The sequence below is a fragment of the Coturnix japonica genome, chromosome 1 (assembly GCF_001577835.2).
Source record: "Coturnix japonica isolate 7356 chromosome 1, Coturnix japonica 2.1, whole genome shotgun sequence".
Lineage (NCBI taxonomy): Eukaryota > Metazoa > Chordata > Aves > Galliformes > Phasianidae > Coturnix > Coturnix japonica.
This window is the reverse complement of record NC_029516.1, coordinates 92,802,041-92,824,413: the sequence shown is the minus strand read 5'-3', so window position 1 is coordinate 92,824,413 and position 22,373 is coordinate 92,802,041.

The following is a 22,373-nucleotide window of genomic DNA, read 5'->3' as shown; positions in this document are numbered from 1 at the left end:
GGAACTTAAAGTATTGCCAACCTTGAAGACTGATGCAGTTTTTTTAAAAAATAGAATCATAGAATCTTTACAATTGGAAGGGATATACAAAGATCATCTAGTCCAACTCCCCTGCAGTGAACAGGAATATGCATAGCTAAATCAGATTGCCGAGGACCCAATCCGGCCTCGCCTTGAAAGTCCCTAGATGTGGAACATCAGTTACATCACTGTGCAGCCTGTTCCAGTGCATCACCACCCTCACTGAAAATACCATTTCCCTTTATCCAACTTACACCACCTCTCTTTAAGCTTGAAGTCATTTCCCCTTCTTCTGTCACCGCAGACTCTGGTAAAGATTCTGTCATCATTCTTCTTGTAGGTTTCTGTTAGATATTCAAAGGCCACTCTCAAGTCACCTCAGAGCCTACTCTTCTCCAGGCTGAACAGCTCCAGCTCTCTGGAAAAAAAAATAAATAAATAAATAAAAAAAATAAAGAAGAAGAAAAAAACCAAAATCTTAAAAATAGAATTCTTTACAAATAAAAAATTCATGACAGCAACTTGCATTTGCTTTAATGTCAACAATTATACTTAATAATATAAAACCGAAATAAACTCAGATATGCTGGCCAGCCTCCCTTGCCTGTACAATCAGTTGAATGTTTTCAGCCATTGCTTATCATCTTGTTTTACAATTTTAAGGAATTTTGGATATACTTTTCAACTGTATTTTATTAGCACCTAGCACAATGGGGCCCACATCCATAACTAGGATTCCTGGACACCTTGATAATTTAAGTGGCAGAAACAATAATAAATTGCACATTTTCAAGATTGGTGAAAAACTTCGACATAAGGAAAGCATATGTGTTTCAGACCACAGCAAAATGTTTAATACATAGTCATTATAAATCCCAGAAGTGATCAATTTATAATGAGAAATGTTTGTACATGAGCAGCGCTGCCATGCCACTGAAATATAACACAATGATTCAGTATGTGCACAGACCTCCAGTGGGCAAATGCATACAGATTCATTCCATGCCATACTGACATTTTTTACTGAAATATTCTTAATTGCTAACAGAAATGCCATCATCTACTGCAGTTTGATTTTCTTTAACTAGGTTTCTCATGTAAGTAACACATTTGCAGCAGCAGAATTCATCCAAGTTCTTGCCTTGTCAATTTTTGATCTTTAAAATTTATTCTATGTTCCTAGCCTAAGTGCTTTCTTCTGCAGAAAACAAAGTAATCAGATTTCATGAGAGCTGGGTTATTGCACACTTGTATGTAGCTCTTGGAGGAAGCTCATAAAGGAAATAGAAGTCTGTAACTTTCTCCAAATTCCCTTCAGGGCCCCTAGTTCTTTGATTTAATCTTGGAACAGTCAAGACTTTTAGCCATTCTTCAGACACAAATAGGTTATGGCATCAAATGCACTTCAGGGAAGTACACTGTGACTTTATATTGATCTCTGGTACATCTAGATATATTTTCTCCCACAGTTTATAAACTTCTTCCCATGACATTGGTACTGACAAGTTAGTTTAACAGAAGTGCTAGCCATCCATTTTAGAAGCTGGAGCAAAAATCTAAATGAAATTTTACACAGTAAGGCATTTTCCATACTCGACTTTTACATTTAAGTGTCAAAAATGGAAAGAAACCTGCTAGTAACTTGGTCAGTAACCTGCTAGCTTTTTGTTATTGATTAGACAGAATACGTTTCCTAGATATCATGCAAACTCTATTTTCCTGACAAACAAGAACCCTACCTTACATATTCCTGAATGCCAAATGCTGGCATTTTTTTCATTATCCAGAGGGAAGTCAGATTAAATTCAAGCCACATTTTTTCAGAAATGTTACATCAATTCATGGTTTTCTTCTTCTTTTAAAATAGATCTTTATCTTTACTGCATTACATAATATTTATATGTCCTTAAAAATTGTTCCCAGGGGGTGAGAACTTCAAATAGTCTATAGGATTGTTCAATTAAAGGGAAAGACTAATTTTTGTTTCTACTCTATGCTGTCTGGCTAGGAACCTTAGAAGAGACACCCTTGGAAGAAGATACTCCTGATGTAGTCTTGAGATGCCTGACTGTGTGTATGAAAATATGTATGCATTTACCTATGTTTTGCAGTAGACGGAGGTTACAAACATAGCAAAATTGAATGTAAAGTCTCTTTTTCTCAGCCAATATTGTCCTGAAACAAGCATAAAATTAAAATGTTCTGTCATGTTCCACACTTCTAATGCATTCCTGCCACCACAAATTCTCATGTTAGGTAATCTCACCATGGGAGCAGCTTGGGAAGAATTTATTTTCATTGCAGCAAACACCATCTTGAAATTATTCCATGATGTGCAGCTTACAAGGGGGTTCTTCCCAAAGCAATGTTGACTTCTTTTTGGAGCCTGAAAGAAGGTTAAAGAAAAGACAGAACATACATAGAATAGGTTTGTGCTCAGACAACTATGAGATAGTCACAGGTTTTCCTTAAAAGAAGTGTCTATAAACAGTATCTGTAGCCAGAAAGTCACTACCTCTACATTAACATCAGAATGAAACAAAACATTTTTGTTCAGTCTTCTTTCATTTTTGTACTTCTCTTTTAGGATCTTTCCATATACATATCTACATTCAGAAACACTTGCACTAGGAATCTGAAAATGCAATTGTGAAAGAAATATAGTGAGTTTAGGGTAATGGTTGTTGCTTGGAGATTGGGAGGTGTGTGTGGGAGTGAAGGGAATCATTTTCTTCATTACTTTCTGACTTCTGTGACTCTAACACTTTGAAATAAAACACTGAAAAAAATCTGGGAAAAAAAATTGTCGTTGGAATTCTTGTTCCCTTTATAAACAGCAAGGACAAATTAGGCTACTTTTGTTGGACAAATCTTTCTAAATACATGTTCATTTATGTACTTTACAATCAATACAAGATCATGGTCATGGAGTCTGGAGAGGTCCCTACTGACTGGAAGCTAGCCAATGCTGCCTGCAAAAAGGGCACGAGAGAAGACCCAGGAAATTACAGACCTGTTAGTCTTACTTCAGTCCCTGGAAAAGTTATGGAGATGAGAAGCCTTTTAGAGAGATCTAAAGAGATTAAAGAACTGAACAAATCAGTTTGAAGTTCAACAAAGGAAAATGGTGAGTTTAGCGACTTGGCTGGAGTAAGACAGGCACAGGAAGAAGAGTGGGTGGAGAGCAGTTAATGAGTAAGAGATCTGGGGGGTGCTGGTTGACAGAAGGTTCAACATGAGCCAGCAGTGTGCCCAGGCAACCAAGAAGAAGCCAACACAGCACAGCCAGCAGGTCAAAAAAGGTGATTCTCACAGTATGTTTCGTATTGGTGTGGCCTCATCTGGAATACTGCACAGAGTTAGGAGATCCACAATGTAAAAGTGATATCAAGGTAGTTGAAATCATCTTGAGGAGGAAAGCAAACTTGTTAACAGGACTGGAACAACTTGGGTAACTTGGGTTGTCCACTTGGGTGAAAAGAAGACCAACAGGCAACCTCATTGCTCTCTACAGCTTTCTGAGAAGGGAAAGCACTGAGAAGAGTGATCTCTTCCTGGTAACTGAAGACAGGACATCCTGGAATGGCACAAATCTGCAATGGGGAGGTTCAGAAACAAGGAAAAAAAATCTTAAATCTGAGAATAGTCAAACACTGAAAGAGCCTTCCTCCTGAAGTACTTGATGTGTCATGTCTGTCAGTGTTCAAGAGATGTTTGGACAGTGCTTTCAGTGATTTATTTTAGACCTCATTTAGGCCTCATTTAGGCTGCATGATCTTTGAAGGTCCATTCTAATGGAACTATTCCTCCTACATGCCCAATGATTTGTGATAAATCTATCTTCATCTTTATGTATTAGGTATACAAGGAGATGAATTTCTGAATTTGTTTAGGCAAAGTGCCCCTGAGCTCAGAAATCAAAGACTATGATTTTTGGTATTCAAAGCATGAATAGATCATGTCTTAAATTGACTGTAATTTCAGACTTTTGGCCAATAAATTTGCATCTCACCAGGGTTAAGTTAAAAGTAAGTAAGTAAATAAATAAAATAAAATAAAATAAAATAAAATAAAATAAAATAAAATAAAATAAAATAAAAAGATAGGTAAACTATAGGCTGTTTAAAATAGATCATTTTAAAGCATTTTGTTGATATCATGATTAACCTCACAAAATTTTTTATTGTCTCGGTTCACTACATGGAAAAGATGAAACACAAAATGTGATCAGGTATGCCAGAGATCACAGAACGAAGTCTGCAATCTGCCATATCTAATGTGGTACTAAAACTACAAATGGATTATTCCTGCAGAGAAGTTCACGTAATAAGATATGAAATTTCATTCTCATAGTAAATTACTATATTTCTTAGATTGAATCTTTTTTTTTCAAATTCTCAAAGGATTTTTTATTTAAATAAGTATAAAAAGCAACTAAGGGCTACATTCGAACAATATTCATCAAAAGGGAAGACACTTTGCAGAAAGGCATTCATAACAGGCTTCTATAGCAATCAATAGTGTATTTTTCCATGACATGCAGGTTCAAAGGCAGACTATACTGTCCTTTTATAATGATTTACATGTTCCAAACATATTTTATTTTATTTTACTTTATTAGTTTTAATTTGTAGCCACACACAGTACAGCTCTTATTACACTGTAGCAATTCAGAGCTTCCTTGCAAAGTTCAGTTGGAAAAAACAAAGTTCAAGACTAAGAAGGAACTGAACACTTTTAGGATACATTTTTCCATGAGAACGAGTTGATAACCTCAGTCTCTTATCACAATTTTCAGTGCATTTTGTCCTAATGTAATTAGGAGACAATGTGGTAATGTAGTTTTTATTTTCCAGATCTAAGTAAAATATTTCAGGCTAAAGTTTCCTGAAATGACTCTTTTGGGGGATTTTAGATTTTGAAAGCTGTTTGGAAGTCTCGTGTATGTTTGATGCCAGTGATACCAAATCCCTTATTAAGGATTTAATTCACTGAAATATAATCCAAATAACCACAGAGTTAACTACAGTATATTATTTTTAGTTTTCTCTTACATTTTCCACATTAGGTAGTATATTCAGGATTGATGAAATACAGGATATCTGTAATGTCTTTGATAATACTTGCAAAGTGTTAAGATAACATATGTATAAATTACTGCCAAAAGGTGACATACAACTCTTGTCTAAATTCCTCTAATTCAGACATTTCCACACATGCACATTCTACAAAGATATTTCTAAATTATTGCCAATACAAATGCTTCTCATAAGGGAATTATTATCACAGTATTTCTAGACAAGAGTTCTGCTATTTGATGTGTAACAATTATTCCATTTACTAAGTTATCTTTTAGTATTGTAAATGGATTTAAGCCTATCAAAACTGGAACATCTACTTAGCTTTATCTTAGGTGTTGTCTTACTAATTTAATGGAACCCAACATCTGTCTTTTCCCCAAGTGTAAATCTATCTATGTGATTTGTTGGACAAATTTGTGAATTCAGTGACTGGTAACTGGGGACATTCACGTTTAGGTTGGATGGAGCTCAGAGCAACCTGATCTAGCTGTAGGTGTTCATTGCAAAGAGAATCGAACCAGATGATGTTTAAAGGTCCCTTCCAACTCAAATGATTCTTTGCTTCTCTGATTGTGCACTTCATTTCAGATTATTGATAAAAGTTGGGTTATGTATATAGTGATATATCCTCATAAGAATTGTGCAAAATTTGTTTGGTATATATAGTGTCCATTTTTCTTCACTAACTGTGGTAGCAGGTTGTGATTTCCTCAGACCAATTGTGTTATTTGGTTCAGGTTTTTTGAAATGTTGGGGATTGTACTGAGTTCCTTTCTCAACAATTAGTAGGGAGTGTGTCAGCAGAGAAGTATAAAAATTTCTTTACATCTGCTGGAAGAAATTAACAGCATTTTGATGTGTCTACTTTTGTGTACAAATTTAAATTTTTTTTTGAAAAGTTAGTAACTCCAAAATATAAAGTAACTTTTCAGTGTTTGAAATAATTAAATGCAATGTGTAACCGAAGATATTTAATTTCAATCAGTGTTTCTAGAATGCATTTTGAACTTTTGACTTTGTCAGTATTTGTGTTAGTTGTTACATGGAATTCTGTTGAAAGCCTTCCTTTCAGTAAAGTACTATATCTCACTTAGTCTAAGTTGCTGGAAATAATTATATAAAAAAGACAATTTAATATCTGAAATATTTAATAATAAAAATAACAGAGAGAGAAATAAATCACTTTTAGAGAATTATTTCTTTTTTTTTTTTTTTGAGGCTTTTCAATGAGCCAAGGATATGCTGTATGTGTAATTCTAATTTTCACTTAAATTTTCACAACCACATTATTAAATTATCTAATATTTGCTAAGACTAAACTGAATCTCTATTTCTAAGATAGATCTTCCCTCACGATAGATTAATTTTTCTGTTTATCCACACTGAGATGAAAAGTGAGACAAAGAAACCTTTGCTTCTTCTTTTCTTGTGGTAAATTTGCACACTTTTGGAAGAGAAATAGCTTTGGGCAAAGATTCAAGAAAGATGGTGAGCAGATTTTGTATTTTTAGACTATGAGTGTTAATGTAACTGCAAAACAATGCACTATACAAGCAACTAAATAGGATGCAGACACTGAAATACACAAATTACCCAAAAAAGGGGAGCAAGAAGATAAAAAATTAATTTCACAGATGACTCTGGAAAGGAAATGAAGTATTTTAGGAAGACAAGAATAGCACAGAACAAGCATTTGGAAACAGTGAAACTACTACAATATTTTTCTCGCAGTTTCCCTGCAGTGCTGCCATGCAGAGGATCGGTGTTTGTCATTCTATCTGTTCTAAAGCACCACAGGTAGCTGTTTATTCATGTTTGCAGATGTGCAGGTAGGATCAGTCTAGACTCAGGTTGTTTCCCATGAGATACAAATGACTTAGAAAATACATGGCTCTTGAATTTTTGAATCATGAAACTTAGAAGACTAAAATAAAGATCTCAGCACCATCATTTCAGCCTAGACACCAGCCTTTTTCTCTGATTTAGATTTGAGCATTCTAAAATGTGTGTGCATGTACATGCATGCAATGGTGATATGACTATACAAGATAAAAATAGTTTCTTATAAAAGTAATCTTAGTGTCTGTATATCAGATTTTAGAGCAAGCATTTTTATGTCATATAAAGCACCCAGTATGTGGATTGATTTTCCTAATAGAAAGGAGAAGGATGCTTTGAAATCTAGATGACTATAGTTCAAGTGTATGTCAGATGAAGAATACCTTCTGTGTACATGGATTATGGTTTTTAATTGTCTTTGAAACATAAATGATTGCTAGAGGTCTAAAAGCATGAAGAAGAGGGAAAAACGAACAGACAAAGAAGCCGCCTTCTTTGACTGAAAGTAAAATTATTCTAATATAAAATAGTAGTTAAAATAGAAACACGTAAGAAAACAGAAATTATGAATTATTTAGACAGACTTATGTACTTCAAGTCACAATTCGGAATTTTAAAATTGCATTGAGAATAAGCTACGAATATTAAAAACTTAGTTTGCTTAGAACTACTAACGCAATTGAGTTCTAGTTTCAACATTGTTTTATTTTGAAGATACTGAAGTAGATCGATTACAAAAATTCTGGGCCCATGCAACATTTCTAGCTTAAAATACATATGTATGACTATAAGTCACATCAGCATACACTGAACATCCCTAGAATTCATCTTCGCAGTATGATAGAGAAAAAAAGTAAACACTGAAGTTTTAAAAAAACAGTAGTATGGAAAAATAAAATTAAAAAGAAAAGAGAAGCATAGCAGTAAATGCTTCCTAAAAGTAAATATTTAGACAATGAAGAAGTTGTATTTCTCTTCTGCATCGTGGAATGTTTTCCACCAAAAATGTACATTATAGATACAGGATATTTTACGTCATTCCATTTATCTGAAATTTCTCCCAACAAGGAGTTTGAAGATGTATCCCAGTGTAATTTTAGAAATCAAAAATTGCAACTAGAAGCACTCGGCATTTTGGGAAAGGGTTGAGAGAATGAGAACTGTGGAGGGGAATAAGAGAAGAGGGAATTGCTCCATGAGTGCACTGCAAATAGCTCTTGAATCAACAGTATGGTAAAAATTAGACAGTAGTCTTTTTAATTTTGTTGGATTTTGAAAATCATAAAAATAGATTATGAATAAGCCTGGTGTATAAGCCAAGAGTTATGTTGCAACAGCTGCTTTATCCTACCAATACATACATACTAACTTTATCAGATCTATTTACAACTTGCTGCTAATATCTCACAGGTGGTTAAGAATGTTTTTGAGATTTTTGCTTTACGAATTAATTCTTCTGCAGTATTTTCAGCTTCAGTATTTTATTTCCTACATTTACATCTTCAGAAAGAAACTTATATGGAAGCAATTCATTTAACGAAGCAATAAATTTAGGCCAGCCACACATACTATTTTCATTATTTCAGGACACATAGTACCTTCATATACCTTAATCAAGGCATTTTCTTAGGAATTTTAAATTTATTATAAAGTTGAAAGAAGTAGAGCTCTCCTGTCAAAAGTGATTGCCAATATTTCTGTTTTTTGTTGGTGGTGGTTTTCTTTGTTTTGGTTTGTTTGTTTGTTTGTTTTTTAATGAAATGTGTCTGAAAAAGACCATTCCTTGCAGATTTTACAATTGTTCACTTTTAGCAACACTTGCAGGTACACTGTTTGTGGCTGTCTTATGGAAATGCAAAACAGTCTACCTAAATCTTAAAAACTTGCATCGTTTTCAAATTCAGTATATAGTCCAATTTCAAAACAGGTAAAAAGGGCATTATATCTCCTCACATCCATGTTTCTTCTTTTTCTTTCATAAATGTGATTTATATTTGGTCTGTATCTTTAATGTATAATAAATGCCTGAGGAAACAATTTGCAGTGCTAAAGAGTAGAACAGAATCAATATTTGGAATGAAAAAGAGAAGAACCATGGAGCATTTAATGTGATAAATGTTGGAATAAAATCATTTTTTCTTATTATAAATGTAACTCTTTGGAAAATACAGCTATTATCACAAATGCTTCTAAGAGCAGAGATCTTTATTTTAAGCTGGAATGATTTGCAGTTTATTTTAAGTAACATATAATCTGTGCCTCCAATTATTTTATTTTATTTTATTTTATTTTATTTTTTATTCACTGAATTTGGATTGTTCTCTATTGGTATCCTTTAGAAATTTAACTGATACTTGGAGTTTTTTTCGACAGTGTTCTTTATTCATAAAATTTAAATGTATCTTTTATCTCAAATAATGCACTTTAAAGTTAAATTAAAAACTATTATATGCATTAAATGCAAACTATTTAAAATACATTATTATGATTCAAAAGTTATGAGTAATTTCAAATATATTCCGTTGGTAATAAGAGTTTAATGTATGGCCCACAAGAATCCAAGATCAAGTAGCCCAGCCATCCACCTATCTATCACCAATATTTCCCACTAAACCATGTGTCGTGGTTTTGTAATTTTTTTTGTCACAGGACCAGGACTCTATATAATCTTGTTCCCAGGCTGGAGTGCCCTCCTTCTTCTCTCGAACTTCTCAGAGAGTGGGAAGCGTTCCAGCCGTGTTGCCTAGAGCTCACAGTAGGCCTCTCGGTTTTCGGGGACTCTCTCTCTGTTTCGTTCGATTTATTAGCCTCAATTACATTATACTGTGTTATCTTGTATTTCGATATCATATTTAGTAAAATAAGTTTTTCCTCCTTAGATTGCCGCTGTTTTTATCCCATTCCCCTTTTCCCCCTCCTTTCCGGGCCCTGGGGGGTGGGGAGGCCCTACAGGGTGGCTTCCCCTGTCACAGGCATAGGTAAATCTAAGTAACCCGTGACACCATGTCCCTTGGTAAAACATCTAAATATTTCAAGCATATTACAAGTGACTCCATCGCCTCCCTGGGCAGCCCAAGGTCTAAGCACTCTTTCAGATAAGTTTTTCCTAACTTTTAATATGAATTTCCCCTGATGCAACTGGAGGCTATTCTCTCTAGCTCTCTAGTCACATGGAGGAAGAGGCCAATCCCCGCCTCACCACAAGCTCCCTTCAGGTAGATGTAAAGAGTTGTAGATTACTCAAACATAATACTAAATACACAAATACTAAGTTCATTCCACTATCTTTATGGGCATGAAGATTTAACTTTATTTTCATATAATACTTTTTTTGAGACCAGGGAGAAGGGTAAGTTTTCCTTTCCCATGAGGTTGATCTTTTCTTTCTTTCTCTTTCATCTCCAGACAGAGGAAGGATACACTTCCTAATAGACAAAAATCAGCATCAGGGGAGAATTTTACAAATGGCTGGTTCTCATTTTATGCAGTATTTATATATATATGCATACATATCTATATGTTATAAACATTTCCTTATAGGCATCATAAACATGTTACAGGTGTTCTTCTATGTGCTTCAAATTGAATTATAGTATCAGGGACATATGTCTAATTAATACTGTCTCATGGTTTGTTTTTACTGTTGTTGCTGTTTTTTCTTAAGTAATTTTGGGAGAAAGGTATTTTTTATACATACCCTTCTTCTAATGGAAGAGAGATTTGTTGAGAGATATGGTTAGTACCTACAAGTCTAGCTCAAGCACTTTGTCAAGGTTCCAACATTCATGATGAATTTCAAACAGGTGAGGAAAACCTTGAAACAGATATGCAGCCAGTGATATAATTGACTCAGTACAGTCTTCTGGAAACACTTTTTTTTGTTGGTTTCCTAAGCACATGATCAATTTATTTGTACATTTATTTATGGGAAAAAAGGAATTAGTTGGTCACTCTGAGATGACTCTTCCTCTTTCGTAAGAACACATTTTCCATTACTTTTTTTGTCAAATTAACAAAGCTCGGCCTAACTGAAACCTCTAAAAGAACATGTATTGAAAAACATGCTGTAGGATTTATCAAAATCTGTGTGCCAGTATCTGCCTGCATTTCCAAGGCAAACTTCTTCAGCAGTCAAACATGCAGTTTGTGTGTGTGTTAGTGTGTGCTAACAGACTCAGTCCAAGTCTTTGCTTAAGTTGTTTATGGTAAATGTTACTTTGGTTTATTTTTGTGTTACAGGTACTTTATCAGCAATGTGTGACAAGAAAAAAAAAATAAAAAAAAAATTGAGAACAATTATTCTGAAACAATTCATTGTCCTTTCTGGCAAACAGAATTATTTTCTCAATTTTAGAGAAACTTAACTAAACAACATATCTGCATTGAGTACAGGGCTACTGAGGGAACTGAATGTATCTTTTTTCCTTTAGAATATACTGATTTTTATTTTTCACTGCATAGCTATTCACTTTCTTCCCTCTATGTTCTTGTTTGAAAGCATCCAGCAAATAAGGTTCTGTATCCAAACCTTTGTTGTGCACAGCCTCTGATTTTTGAGTGGATGATATCAGGTTCTTCCTAGAAGAAATTAGACAATGTAAGTAGTCAACTGAACCTCAGTTCCAGAAACTTCAGAGTCTTCTGAAGGCATCATATTCTCAGCCTTTGCTCCTAATTGAAGAAGCTAGAGGTGTCAGGGTCAGTGCTGCCTACTGTCTCAGAGAAATTCATTCTTTTAGTCTAATTGTCTAAGGTTTGTGAGATGATTGACAGTTTTAAAAAATCTAGTACAAAATTGGTATTAGAGTGTCTCCTAACAGAAGTCTTCATGAACTAGGATGAAAATTATTTGTTTGAGTCCTCTGTGGAGAGAATTATATATCATCCACAAAGCTAGTAGTTTTGTGCAAGGAAGTCTGACTTTTCCCTAGATCTGCCTAACCTAGGAGATGGTGGTCTTACCAATCATCCAGATGGGAAAACAGAAATAACATAAACAAAAAGTTGGTTTTAACTATGAATTGACACAAAACTGTCTTCAAGACCACTGTCTGTAGGTTAAAACAAGAACAAGTCTGACCAGGTAAGGAAACTGTGCATCTACACCATAGGCGAGAACAGATGTTGAAAGAATAAAAGACACATAAATTCTTGGACAGCTGCATAATTTTTAGAAATTGGTGAAAGAAGATTCTGGATGGGCATGGAGAATAAATGGCAATTTTGTATGAATGCAGAATAGTAGAAAACTGAGTATTAAAATAGTAGAATATAGTAGAAAATTCATATTTGAAGATTTTGTTTCTTTTGAAAAAAAAAAATATATATATATATATATCTTGTTAAACTGATGGTCAATATAATCAATGAAAAAAATCTTCATAAGTGTGTAACAGTTGAAGTAAGTCAGAGTATTTTGACCCTCAGGGCTCGTGTTTTCTCTCTGTTCAAAGAAAGAATGTACATGAAGACACATATGTAACAGGTACATGTGTAACGCTGTCACTGAAAAAATATTAATGAGTGATATACAATTATTAGTAGGCACAAATCTCTACTGAAGATGCAGAAATAACTAAATTTGTGTTGCTCCAGACATCAGAATGAGTTTTTCAGTTCTTTACAAAACTGATTTTCTCGCTGGCTTTGTCCTGTGCTCTTTCCTTTTATAAAGAACTTTTATTTTGTTATTTCTGATGTTACGGTTTCCAGACTGTTCAAATACCATTTGTACTTTTAAAACTACTGCCTGTAGACACAATGAAAGTGAGTACAGCAGGAAAAACACTTCATGCTGTCATCAGAAAACCTTTCCAAAATTGTGAGACACAGCAGAGATCTTGCTGGAAATATAGGTGCTCTGCTTGAAACATAACCACAGTTTCCCCTTCAATTTCTATATTTTTTCTTTACGACAGTTAACTTCACTGCACTTTAAGTCACTACTTAGATTTTATAGATTCAATTATCTTCTAATAAATTTGCACCAAAACAACTGGGAAAAATCATGGAAATAGGAATATGGGATTTATCCCAGTTTACTCTGTTAAGTTTCTTAAGCACTATAATTACTTTTGTCCTGTTGACTCCTCCTTCCTGCTCCAATCAGTCAAGACATTATTTGAACTACATTAGCAGACTAGTAGACATATTCTTTCACTTATTTCAACCAAGAGTGGCAAACTATACACATTGTTGTAGGTTGACTTTTGTCGATATAGAGAAATAGCTACCTTTAAGTTCACCTTAAGTATAAAAACAGTGAGTTGAAGTTTCGATTTGGGAACACCAAACCTCAGTAGTCCAAAGATGTTTGAATTTGTTTCTCTGCTTGTGCTGCAGCTGATTTCCTGATTTTCTTTCTTCTTAGATTCAGAACGTGATGGTATTTAAAAATACATTCACAAGACATTAAGAACTACATATGTTAAGATCCTAAACTGGCCTAGAAAAATAAGAGTTAACGTGTTTCTAAGTGCTGTCTATGGGAAACTGAAGGTAAAAATAATTGATGAAAGTTACTGGAATATATCCATGCCATAAAACTATAATAAAAATTGATTCAAGTAGGATCTTAAGAAAACCATCTATGCAAACACTGTCTACACAGGCAAACTGAACTCATATGTTTGTGCTAGATGACACTATCTGCATGGTGATATACTTTACACTCTCAAGCTGGATTCTTAGCTTAGACTTGGCATTGAGTTAGTTCCAGCTACATGGCTATTTATTTACTCAGGGTATGGCAGAACAAGCTTGCAAAAATCTTGTGGGCATACCCTACAAATTAGCTTGATATCAAGTGATCATGTTAAATCCAAAAACTGAGCAGGGCTATTCATGAAATGTGTATTGCCTGTCAGCTGACTGCCCTGTTCAGAAGCTGATAGGGGGTAGAAGTTTCTCCTCTCTTAGTGAATAGCTAAAGCATAGATAACTGCTTTACTTAGAGAGAATGTGAAGGAGTTGTGCTTGCACACCAGAGAAGAGTCATTTTTGTTTCTGATGCCAAATCTGCCTCTTGGTATAAGATCCCAACAAATGGAGACCCAACACCAGTAGACGATAAGAGATTGGCAGCAAGATTCTGAAGATGGGATACAGTGTTTTTTGTTGACTGAGCTCCATGAGTTATGGTTTTTAACACACAACAAATCAAAGGATCTCCCTTTAATCCTAGCTTCAGTGCTGTACAAGGCAGAGAAGGTTGTATACTACAAAATGATAAATATAGAGAGGCTTTTGGCTGACCTATGCCACTGATAGTGGAGTCTAAAACCTAAAAGAACCTTAAGGTTAGGACAAAAGCCTGAATCCTTTTCTTTGCAAACTATCCCCTACTAACTTTGGGGTCTATTTATAGTGGGTATGGAAATGTGAGGCACTTAGTCCTGGTCTGGACCTGCAGAATTTCAACCTGGAGAAAAGGTACTGTGACTGCAAAACACAGCAGATTTTCAACCATGTATTGGATGTCTAAAAAGAACCAAAACTTAATATTGTCTAGGGAAATAGATCTTTTTATTTCATTCAGATCTTCAACTCTGGATCATGAAAGCTGACAGGCTTATTTTCTTTCTGGATTTTTGTAGACAGGAGACTTTTCTGCTGTATGAAAACGTACTATCTATCTGAAAGATGAGGTGTTGCAGATATTCTCTAACCCACTGAAAATTCACGCTCAGAAGGAACTATGCAAATGACACCAAATTTCCTTTCTTGTACTGAATGGAATTAAGTTATATTAAAGTATGTCACTGTAGATTCATTCCAATGTACTTATCTACTGTTGTGTAGAGTCATTTTCATGGGAAGGATTTTTGGTTTAAACTTTTCGTGCAAAGCAAAACATTAAGTCTAACAAATGGAACAGACTATTTCTGACTGTTATTTATTTATTGCTGGTATAAGATTGAATTTTATTTATCTTGGCTAAGAAAAATAACAGTTTTCTACCCTAAAGACAATGAGTTTTATGCTTTGGAAAATTTGTTGCATTTTTATAACATCTGAATCTACTTCCCAACAACAGATTCAAATGTCACACAGTTAAAAGTTCCCACATAAAAGAGAAAAACTGTAAATATCAAGTGCATTTCTGTCACTGCTCTAATCTATATTAGCATTCCAGAATACCTCTCAGTCTTAAGAATCTACTAGGAATAGCTTTCTCTTTTTTCCTTTTTCTTGCTAAAAGCAGCAATCTGTATACTCAACTATATTTTTTCAACAATATGCATTTAAAAAAGGAAACACTGATTTGAACTGAGAAAGCAAAACATAATTTCATGCACTTATCCCATGTAAATGTTATTTTTCATTTTATAATGATCTGAATGAAACTTTATGGCAGGCAGGAACTCCTTTCATTTCCTATGGCCAAATCTTTACCGTTGTCTTAATTCATTTGAACCTGACAGGACAAGAAGTAATGGTTTTAAAGTCAAGGAGGGAAACGTAATTAGATGTGAGAAAGTAAGTCATTCTTCACTATGGGGTAGTGAAACACTGGAACAGATTGCCCAGAGGAGATGTTGAAATCCCATTTTCAAGGCCAACTTGGATGGGACTTTGAACAACCTGGTACAGAGAAAGTTGTCCCTGCTCATAGGAGCAGAGTAGAAACTAGATGATCTTTAATGTCCTTTTCAACCAAACCATTCTATGATTCTATAGTTCTATGAACTTGTCTTTAGTAAAACAATATATAGTTCTTAGATATCTCTGTAGCCCCTATTAAATCAGCAGGATTTCTGTAAAATCTAGCACAACCTGATTTTTCAGGATTCCTTAAATTCTTTCTATATGTTCAATTCTTGCCATGAAAGGGGAAGGGAAGGAGGGAAGATTTAAGTTGGATGTCGGGGGGAAGTTCTTTACCAAGAGAGCGGTGAAGTGCTGGAACAGGCTGCCCAGACAGGTTGTCTGTCCCTGAAGGTGCTCAAGGCAAGGTTGGATGGGGCCCTGGGCAGCCTGGACTAGTATTAAACATGGAGACTGGTGGCCCTGATTGTGTCAGGGGGGTTGGAGATTCATGATCCTTGAGGTCCCTTCCGACCCAAGATTTTACTATGATTCTGCGATAAGAAGTTTTTGCCTTCAGAGGGCATACAATATAACACAATACAATATAATAATATGATAACTAAATTCACCTTCAGCTAAATCATAAAGATTAATAAACAAAATGACTACTACTTAGGAAGTCAAAACTTGTCTTCACACCCATGGTGACAAGCAAATCCCGCTCTTTTGCTACTCTGTCCTGTCATGCTTTGAGACAGAAATCACTTATTTGTCAAAAGCTATGTAGAGGATCTTAAACCTAGGTGACTGTGCCAGCCACCATATCTGAAAAATATTCAACTAAACAGAAAGTGTTGCTGCAACAGAAAACAGTCCCTAGAAAGTTGATCTCTTGCAGCAGAATTCTCTCTTCTGAAAACAACTTGAATTTTCAAAGCCCCTGACTGTTGTCCTGAAAAGAACTCTTCTACCTGGAGATAAAAGTTCCATAGAATGGATTCAAAATTGACACCGTGTAGTAGCATACTATGTGCTGTATGATGTTTAATGATAGCGATTTGAATTAATAAAAAAAACCTTGGCAGGAATTCATTTGATTTTTATAGCTTGAATCTTATGACTAAATCTTCCTATTTAATTTAGTTTTAGTATTCAAGTGTTTAACTTTTACATATCTCTAGATGGTTCCTGTTCTACCAGCAGAATCTCTGTAATGACACATGGTAAAGAGACTGTGATATTACAAAGATTCACACTAAATTTTGTAATTAATTTTGACAGTCATATATTGTTACAGTTTTTTAAATTCTAAATGTGCTGGACAAATTCAGTAGGAATTAAAGAATTATTTCAGGTTTCTGTTCAAAGCATCAAAGTAAAACAAACTAAAACAACAACAAAAAGTGAACAGCCTTTCAATACTGATTAGAATTCAGGGTGTTTTCCCAGAGATGACTGCTTTGGTGGTATATTTTCAGTCAGAAGGTTGAAACTGAAATTTGAAACCACGAATTTTGTGAAATGTTTTTTTCACATCTTTATCAGTAAGTTTATTCTCTTTAAAAAGTTGAACTGTTTGACGTGTTCTAAATTTTATACTTTGTCCTCATACAGGTCTTGTACAGACTGAATTGTCCAGAAAAAAATGAGTGACCACATCATCTGGCTGTGGTTTTATCACAAAACAAGATTATAACATTGTAATCTGTAATGACTGACTCTGTTTTGATGCTTTTGCCTTTAATAGGGCAGTTTACAGAACAAAATATTGAACAGCACTAATAAAGATATGAGAAATGGGTCTGCTGTGGAACTGTATCCACAATAATTTAACTCATGAAAACTTCTTTACAAACAATAATGTGTCAGTTACTGCCAAAATCCAATGTAGCAAGACCATAATTTAATAAGGAAATTCTAGCAAACAGCAGTTAGTCATCACCATCACTCATTGCCGCTTGAGTAATGGCTATGCCATGCAACAACCTGATACTAAAACTAACTGTTGTTTTTCTTAGCTGGGGTGGGAGTTAGGGGAAGACTCGTAATATTCCTCACTTGCAAATCCAGCTTCATAAACTGAACTGAAATGAAATGACATAATGGACCTTTTCCTTAAATTTTCAATATTTTGGCTAAGAAACTGGCTACAGAATTCATGGTCTACCTGGTTTTTGGACATATGCATGTTCCAGAATACATAGTTTAAAGAACAGAAACTGTCTTTACTCAAATATGTAAATTGATATGAGTTCATTTCCAAGAGTGAACTACCATATCTGCTAATCTCTCTGCCTCACACAGCAACTCCAACCCTGTGAGTATCTCTCCATAGGGCTGGACATTCCAGGCATGACATCACTGGAATCAGTGCCAGATTAAATTACACACAGGCAGATGGATAACACAGTATTCAGTATATTCTCAACATGAGCAAAGTTTGCTTTTTGCATCTGTAGATTTAAACTACATTTTCAAATAAATTTGCAGTCAGCTATTCTGACATGCAAAGAGTCTTTCAGTTAGGTATGTGTACTTACCAGAGGAAAATATAGTGAGTCAACAGCACCCATAAAGATCTCCATGTCAGGGTTTCATCTATCCTTATGTGTACAGACACAGACTCTGAAATGTTCAGTGTATGAATTTTTTCAGATGGATCTCTCTTTTTTACCCTCTCACATAGGGCTATTTTTTATATATCCTATAAGCTGTGGTATCAAGAAAGTCATTAAAAACTGTTTCAGGAATATTGTGTTTCTAAAACTTTAGTCTTCATTCTTAGGTTGTGTTAGGGAGGAGGGGGAAGAATAGAGGATGCTTGTTGCAGTAAAAAGCATTTTGGAATGACTTTCAAAATTACATCTTCACAGAGGGAGTTTGCCTCTATTAGCTTCTAAAAAGCTAAAACACGTGGCCAGTCTCTAGTAGCAGTATTAATCAGCACAGAGACACAGGCACAACTGAAAGTCTGCTCAGCTGCTCCTCATGTTGGCACATTAGAACTGGTGCTAAATTGGAGCAGATGATTATTGCTAGGGCAAGCAAAGTTATGACTCTTAACACTTTCACAGGGCAACATGAGTAACAGGACAACACACTGCACCGCATCTCTGCCTTGTAGAAGTAACCAAAGGGGAGCTGAGAACATCTGGCCCTGAGCTTTCAAATCCAATTATTTCCTTTTTTTTTTTGTTTTGTTTTGTTTCTCTTTTTTAAAGAAGTTTAAACCTACCCATATTTGAACAAGAGAGAAGTGACTGGACATCCAGACAACATAAGATCTCAGTAGGATCCAGTTGTGGAATTGCCACATTACTCTTGTACAGTGTAGACAATGAGAGACTTGGGATTCAGAATTGTTGTTTCTTTAAAAATAATAATAATTATTATTATTTTTAAAAATAAAAAAAAAGTTTTTGCAGTGTGAATTTTCTTAGCAACAATATGGAGCAAAATATATGAGCAAGATAACTAATTATACTGTGTGAAGCAAGTATACTTCTATATATATACTATATATATACTATATATATATGTAATACTTCCACAGAATAGCACATCAAAGCAAAATATTGAAGATACACATTGTGTATCTGTGTCTGTGGCCATAATTGTTGCAAAAACAGAAGCATTTATCTTGTCAAGTCTAAGTCAACTTTTCAGAAGAAATAAAAGGTAATGTCCTGGCCATAAAGAATAACTTTTCACAGCGAGGTCGATTCTTCACAGTTGAGAAACAGCAAATACAAGGGCCATGTGCAAGACTCAGCATTGGATAAGACCTAATTGCCCTGGTCTACATTCACTTCAGGACTTTAGTGCACCAGTAGTTCCAACAACAAGGAAATGGATAACACTTTATGAGACCAACCTGGAAGAGTGTATAGGAGTAGAAAGCAATTGTGCTTCCAACAGCTCCCCTGCCCCTAGAAGCTAGGTACCAACAGCTAGCTGGCTACCAATCTTTTACAAATAATTTTGACACTATCCTTTCCTGAAAGTGCCCAGACAAAACCCACAAATTGATCATTTGTGTTGTAGAAACAATCACAACACTCAAAGGTGCTCTTGCGCATTGTAAGACACTGCAACAGGAATACTGCACTGAGGCATTTTGACTAATTACAAAATAATGTTAAAAAAGAAAAAACAAACTCAAAATCAAACCCAAAACCAAGTGTTTAAATTTCTGCCATGGACAGAAAATTTTACCTTAAAAACAACTTATTTGAATTTCTTCAACTGTAGTTGTCAGTGTGTGGATGCAATTAAAAGGAGCCCAGAATACTGAAAAACTTTAACTACACTTTTTGATTTAAAAGCAACTGATTATAACACTCCCCTTCTTCCCAGCCCAGAGTTAATTTAGCAATAGTAAATAAATAAGGGAGAGCCCAGAGCAAGCTAAGTAACTCAAAAGCTGTTTCCTCACCTAATGTTGACTTCAATTTATTTTCCTCATCCAGTTCTAAGATCTTTAAATAAACAGGAACAGCTTTATGGTTTGGCAATAGAAAGAAAAATCGTGGAGGAAGATGGCTTTACTCCAGCAGTAGAAACATTACCATTTTATTCAATGATGACCCCTTTGTTTAGAAAGTGGCAACTGTGAGAATACCCACAGACACTGGTGGAAAAAAGCAAAAGTTTCCAAACATTGGCCCAGCTGCAGTCTGTATTCCTTCATGGATAACTCCTGCACTGAAACTCATGAGCAAGTAAAACGTAATAGTTAAAAGTCATAGTACACTTCAGACTGCAAGAAGTGCTAAGAGTCCAAAACAAATCTTCAATATGAAAGATTTCTGAATGCTCTTATTATTTCATTGTTTCAAGCTCACCTGAATATTAAGTGCATACCAACACACCTAGTGAAATCAAGGTTTTGTCGTTCTCCTATCTGAAGATTATGGCAGAATAGTCAGGGTTTTTTTAATTTGTTTTTCTCACAGGGAAATGTAAATCTACCTAGACAGATTTCCAGTATTGTATCTGTACAGCCCCAAAGCCATGAAAGACTCTGAAAATCTCTCCCACTCCTTTTCCATTTGTGACTATGAACATCTCTGAATTTTCACCTCCTACTCTCTCTTAAGCTGAATTTTTACAGTAAAAAATCTATCATGCCAGGTGGATTTTTCTGAGCTGTCAAAGGCAGTTTAGTTGTGATGTAGTTGGAATAAATGCTCCAGATCTAGCCTTGAAGCTTGTTGATAATGTTTATTACCAGTGGCAAAAGAATTAAGGCAAAAAGATCCTACTTGACTTTAACTAGTAAAAATAAATAAATAAATAAATAAAAATAGGCTATAAACTACACCAAACACAATTCTCCTCTTCTTGCTATGAGTTGCTCAACAACACTTCTCATTTCTAAATATTCTTTCCTTAATTGTCAGCTAAACCAAATAAAAACGTTCCTATATATATATATATCTATATTCTTGACCAATTTAATCAGGAATTGTATCCTACTTCTGTTTTTCCTTTAAAAAGAGGCCAATGAAGTCAGCTGAGTGCAGTGTGGATTCCGTGGAATGCTGTATGTAAGTGCAAATGGAATATGAGTAACTGCTCTTTCAGCAATAAGAGTGAACCAGAGAACAGAATGCCACAAGCAGTTACATCTCTGAGAAAGAATATTCCGACTAGATTTTCCCTTTTTCTTAATTTCTCACATTACTCCAATTCAGTTCTGCGTGACTTAAACATGCCATGAGCTGTTTAACTTTGTGAGTCAGTTTCTTAATTCTTTCTCACTCTTTCTCTCTCTCTTTTTTTAATCCCTCTGAAACGTTTATTTACTCAGCTCTCTCTGTGAAGTAAAAATTCCAGAAATAAACCCAGTGCTTTCAGGAGAGACTTTCAGTAGACACGAACTTACATTGATGTGTAAGAGTCTATGATGATTTCCTCTAATTGAACATCAAAACCCATTTATGATGATGCTACCTATTAGAGGAAGTTAATTACTTCACAATTCTGCTTCATGGCCATGTTACAAGAGTAGTCTGCTCTCACACTATCTTTTTAGGTAGCATTACTAATGGAGCCTCGTTTGGCAGGGTAGTTGGATTCGGTGATCTCTAGAGGTCCCTTCCAATCCCTACAATTCTGTGAAGCTGAGATTACTAAGGAGTTACTTGCTTTTTGACGTTTGAAGGCATTTTAAGTGTCTAGATTTCTGTTCCAATTCAGTTATGTTTTAGATTGCACTAACACAGAGAACCCTTCCCCTTTAACTAAACTAAAAATAAATAAATAAATAAATAAATAAATAGTTTTTTTTAAAAAAACCGAATTACTCTGGCTGGGAAATACCAGTTTTAATTAAAGGAAATAAAAATCACAAATTAAAACAAGCCTTGTGAACCCTAAATAAGTTTCAGAGTTTCACAAGCATTAAACCACTTTGGATTTGAGTTGCCTTTGATCCTCAATCTCTTTAAGATACATAATGGATATTTTGATGGATTTGAAGGCAGAAAGCCATATACTACTCATCTCATGTAGGAGAGTGAAAGGTAGGAGTACTAGTTTTTATATTGTGTTGCTTTTCTGTAGCTGAATTATCAACTTTTACATTTTAAGTAGTAATGTCTGCAGACTCAAGACATGACCATAATAGTTTGAAGGACACTCTCTCATTTTATTTGGATTATCTTCAATTCTAATTCTATTCTATTCTATTCTATTCTATTCTATTCTATTGTGTTATCTGGCATTCCAGCATCTTATTTAGTAAATTAGTTTGTTTCTCCTCCGATCATTGCTGCTGTTGGTTTTTTTTTAGACCCATTTCTCTACCCTTTTCCCCTTCCTCCCCTTTTCCCTTTCCCAGAGCATGGGTTCATTAAAACTAACCAGCCTGTAAACCATTGACAAACAAAAAATAAGGAA